Source organism: Urocitellus parryii, chromosome 10 (assembly GCF_045843805.1).
Source record: "Urocitellus parryii isolate mUroPar1 chromosome 10, mUroPar1.hap1, whole genome shotgun sequence".
NCBI lineage: Eukaryota > Metazoa > Chordata > Mammalia > Rodentia > Sciuridae > Urocitellus > Urocitellus parryii.
In genome coordinates this window covers 59,583,974-59,589,700 of record NC_135540.1, presented here as the reverse complement: position 1 = coordinate 59,589,700, position 5,727 = coordinate 59,583,974, and positions in this window count along the sequence as shown.

Genomic DNA, 5,727 nt, shown 5'->3' with positions numbered 1-5,727 from the left:
ATTCAGTTTATTTTCTTCCATTTTTCATAGCTATTAGAAAAATGTCATCTAAAATGAAAATGACCAGAAAGTTCATAAATTCACATGAGTTCCCTTTTCTTTGTTATGATTTTCTCTAATGAGCTTTTCTTTTGAACAAGAAAAATAACAGACACATAATGCCTGCGATGTCTAGGGAAGCTAATGTCATACAATGTATATTTCACATTTGTGTGTGTGTGTGTGTGTGTGTGTGTGTGTGTTCTACATTGTTGAATGAAATGGCTACAATGCTGGCATAAATTTAAGAAGTACATCCATCATGACTCAGACTCCTTCTGAATCAATGCCTGAGGGCCAGCCATCAACAACATTTTCCTTTCCTAGAACATGAGAGGTCTGAATTTTGCCAGAGAGGCCTGCCTGCCAGCCAACCAGAACCTGCCAATGCATTTAGGAAGCAGGCACATTATTGGAACATTTGGCTTGTCATTGCTCTGACTATAAAATCAGAAACATCATCAAGACAAAGAAGAACTTGGGCTGACTACTGGATTTACTACCCAGCTGTTCAAGAAATTGTCTGGATTCATCATCTTTGACCACACTAGCAAACACTCCTGGTCCATATGAATAACCAGATTTAAAAGCAGAGTGAAGCCTAACTTTCCAGTTTTATCAATGAGTCCTTTAGCTATATGATCCTTCCAAAACACATTAACTGGGTCTGAGATCACTTAAAAAAGAAGAAGGAGAAGGAGGAAGAGGAAAGAAAGAAAGAGAAAGGAGGAAAAAAAAGAAAGAAAGAAAAGAAAAAATATCTTGTCAGTAATTTTATGCATGTTTCAAATGTCATGAATGCTTCCAAAAGCAAGAAATTGCTTCAGTGTTCCTAGTTTATTTCTGGTACTTGTAAACATCTGGATAAGCATATTGTATTTCTAGGGGCCACTGGTATGTTAAACAACCAATGGAGCCTAAGTCAGTATTTTTTGAGTATTTTTGATCATACTTAATTTCACTTTTTCCCATTAATGTCTTTATTCATTTTATGCTCTTATAACAGAATACCACAAACTGTGATATATAATAAACAGAAATTTGTTGGCTCACAGTTCTGGAGGCTGAAAGTCCAATATCAAAGTGATAACATCCAATGAGGGCCTTGTTATTATGTGAATGTGAAAGGGCAAAAAGATAGCAAGAGAAGGCTGAACTTGCCCTTTTTCACATCAATCCCGACTCATAAACAGAGTTCTCATGGACTACTAACTTCTTGAAGACCTTACTTCTTAATATTGTTATAATGACAATTAAGTTTCAATGAGAATTTTGAAGGGGACAAACATTCAAACTATAGTACTTACTCTGGGTACTTATCTTTATTAACTGACTTAAATTTTTGGATAGAGAAACTTTATATTAGCATGCCATGTTTCCATTTACCTTTTTTGTTGCAAACACTAGCCTATATGTTTTAACATCTTTAATGTAATTTGCCTCCTTGATCAGTAGGGAAAGCTCTTTAAAGTCCTGTTTGAATGAAAGTAAATGAATATCAAAGGGAGTGAAGTTTCTATTGGCCTTAAAGAACATGTAGGATTTCTCCAGCCGGAAAGCAATAAGGGCATTTCTTGTTGGGAAAAATAACCCAACCAGAGACCTGGAAGAGCTAAAATAAATACAATTAAAGATACTGTTATGGTTTAGATATTAGGTGTTCCCCAAAAGCTCATATGTGAGACAATGCAAGAATATTCAGAGGTTAAATGATCGGGTTATGAGAGCCTTAACCCAATCAGTAAATTAATCCCTGATGGGGATTAACTGAGTAGTAATGGTAGGCCTGTAGGATATGGCGGGAGGAGGTGGGCATTGGGGTGTGCCTTTGGGGTTTATATTTTGTACCTGATGAGTGGAGTCTCTCTCTGCTTTCTGATTATCTTGTGAGATGCTTCCCTCCACTATAGTCTTTTCCCACGATGTTCTGCCTCACCTTAAGTCCCACAGAATGGATTCAGACTTCTATGAACTGAGACCTCTAAGAACATGTGCCCCCAAATAAACTTTTCCTCCCCTAAAATTGTTTTTCTTGGGTCTTTCAGTCACAGCAGTGAAAAAAAAAAAACGACTAAAACAGATATATTGAACTGGGTAAGTCTTAAGGAAGAACTTGCATGCTGTGCAATGAATTTTGGACTTGGTTCTTTAGGATTTGGAGTGAAGTAGATTTTTTTAAACAAAGTAGTAACATGTTTCCAACAAGTCACTGTTCACTGATAGAGACGAAGGACAGAGAAAACAATAAAGGCAACAGAAAATATCATTTAAATGGCTATTTAAACAATAATGGCAATGGATTGTAGCCAGAAATTTATTTGAATTTATTTCATCTAATTCTCTGAAAACCTCTTATCCTAATCAGCATTTTCTTTTTTCTTCCTTTCTTATTTTTTAAACTTTCATCATTTTTGACTTTCCATTTGGCTCTTCATTTTTAAGCTTAAAACCAATAGATTCTCCATCTCCTCCATTTTTTTTATAAACCTGCCTATGCTACTTCTACATTTATATAGTTTAGGAATATTAATAGAACTCATCACATATTAATTTAGTATCTATTGAAAACTGATTAAACTCTACTCTTCCTGAATAATTATCTTCTACTTATACCAAATTCCTGATGCTATAAACTCTCCTTCACATTACAAGAATGTAAATGTGAATGCTGCCAAAGTAAAAAAAAAAAAATTATTTCTTGGGCACAGTATAATGCAGCTGATTTGCAAAAGAAATTCTAGGGAAATATTTGACTCTAAGGCCTGTGAAACTTAGTCAACAAAGACATCTGCTCCACTTTCTTTCCTAAAATTCCTAAAGATTTCCCTCTTCCATCATTAAAGTTCAAAAGGACAGCCACAACCATGGCAATATAAGGAATCAGGCCAGAAGACTGAGCTGCTTATTGGAGCAACTATTCCAGTGAGCAGCTGGTTTTAATTGTGATCTAAGTCAAAACTAGGGCTGGGAACTGACCATGGGAGGTTAACAGGAGTTAGGAAAGACACTGGAGCTAGGCAAGACTAGATCAGTTTCTGAGGCCTAGGTCTAAGCCAGTAATTCAAAAATGACTACAGTCCAGTATCCTAGAGAGCTTCAGGGACATATGAGGTCTAGGAAGAATATCAATGCCTTGCAATAAGGTGACATTTGAACCAAGACAAGAAGGGAGTGAGGGAAGAAAATCATGCCTTGGTCATATATATCTTGGGCAGAGAAAATGGCAATTGTAAAATTATGTGGGTTCTTGATGAGAACCAAATAGCAAAGAAAACCAGTAAAGCTGGAACACAATGAATAAAGTGGAGAATGGAAATAGTTAGACCCAGTGTAATGGTTTGGATCTAGAAATGTTTCCACAAAAGCTCATGTTTTAAAACCATGATCCCCAACAAAGCATATTCGGCAGTGGTTCTTTTAGTGAGTCACAAGGGCTAAAACTTTACCAATGAGTTAATCCACAGGTGGGACATGGCTATAGGAAGTAGGTCACTGGGGACATGCCCTTGGGGACTACATCTGTCCCTGGCTTCTTTCCCCATGTCTCTCTCTCTTTTTCTCTCTGTTCCCTGGCTGCCATGGGATAAGCAACTTTCCTCTTCAATGTCCTTCCACCATAATGTTCTGCCTCACTTCAGACCCAGAGCAATGGAATCAGTTGACCATGGGCTGCACCTCTAAACCATGATCCCCTAAAACCTTTTCCTCCTATAAATTGTTCTTTCCAGGCATTTTTGGTAGGAGTAAAAAATGCAACTGACACATCAGACTTTGAGGGTCAGAGAACAAGTTTTTTTAAATTTTATTTTATTTTACTGTATATAAAAAGAAATTATATAATCTGACATGTTTTGAAAAATTAACAGATTTCTGGGTGGAAAGTAGACTCTAGTACTATACAGCAGATGTAGGTCAACCAGTTAGACTCTTACAGTAATTCAGGCAAGAGTTAATGGAATCTTTACCCAAAGTGGTAACAATAGAGATATGGAGAGGTGGACAGATTTAGGCTATATTCTGAAGTTTAACTGACAAATTTCGCTAATGGATTGGATGTGAAACAAAGGAAGTAAGGATGACAGGAGTTTTTGTTTGTAACAATTGGAAAAATATGAAGTTTTCATTCTGTATAATGACATATGAAGAAGGCTACATAAAGAGCTGTTTCTAATGTTTAGGGTGGGGGAATCAGGAGTCTCTTTTGAGACATGTTAAGTTTGAGATGTTTATTAGACATCCAAATACAGACACTGAATAAATAACTGTATATATAACACTGAAGCTCAGGGAGAAATCTCAGGCTGGGGTTGTGAGTTTTGGAATCTATCGCATTTAAAGTATAAAATTGCATTGAGCTCATACAGAGAGTGACCAGTTAAGAGGAAAATTATTTCTAGGACTGATCTTTTGGAAAATCCAGAACTTAGACATTGAGAAAATGAGGAAGAAGCTACAGGACATGGAGAAAGAACAATTAGTAAAGGAAGAGACAGATTGTTGTTTTAAAGCCCAAATAAAGAAAATTGTTGTAAAGCAAGAGACTGTGTTTAAATCTAATGACAAGGGCCAAGTAATTGGAGGACTAAAGATTGTTGTTACAGTGAACAGCAAGGAGATCACAAGTGGTCTTGACTAGAGTATCTTTGGTTGGATGGGGAAGGAAAACTTGTGAAATGAATTCAATAGGAAATGCAAATAGAGGAAATCAAGATGAGTCTAGGCAAGTTTTCCTTGAGTTTTGGTAAAACTGGAGTATAATATGAACACAAGAAGATGTAATAACAAGGCAGGGTTTGTTTAGGTGAACTATATATTACAGAATATGTGCTTGTTGGTTCCAATGATCCAGGAGAGAGTGAAAATGTGAAGATAATGGGGGGACAGGGTTTCTGGAGTATATAGATGTGAGCGTGCTTTGGAGGTAGCCAGCAACTGGATTGAGAAATGCAACAGAGCTAATGTAATCAGTTGCACTGGACTTTTCTCCCTCTCTGAATACACCTTCCTCTTACTCAGTAGTATTTAACTCCCAAAGTACTAAACTTAAAATTTCTGACAGCATACTGGTATTTCACCTCCAATTTTTAATCTATTATACACAGCCTTTTAAATTTTTTTCTAAGAAAACCCTTGTTCATTTTGTTAGAAATAATTACAACTTGTTAAAATAACTACTCATTTTAAGTGTATGAACATAAATCTTTCCTTCTGTCCTGTAAGATACCCTGCACTATGTCACCATCATGGTAAAATATGAAAAAAAAAAAAAAGTCTGAGCACCTTGGATGAGAGCATATTTAAAGTTCATTCTTTATATTTTTTTTTTGCAAGTAGAATTGAATATTTTAAAAGAGTATTGATTGTTCACAGAATCTCTAGGAAAGCTGATGAAAAAAGATTGATGAAAAATGTCCAAAATCACACAGCACAACTGATTCATGAAGGACATCACTCTGCAATCAATATGGCTGTCACTGGTGTGGGACCATATCTAAGGATCACTGCTTATCCCAGCAATCTCCCTCAAGTCCCTACTGCCCACAAAGCAATTCTTAACATGGTTGGTGACTGGGAGTATATGTCTTTTTAGAGAAGTACCTATCAGCAGCAGAAGAGACCAGGAAAGCAAGCATCTAGTTGTCACGAGCCATCCACGGGCTGTGTGTGTGAGAGCTGTGTGCATTTGAG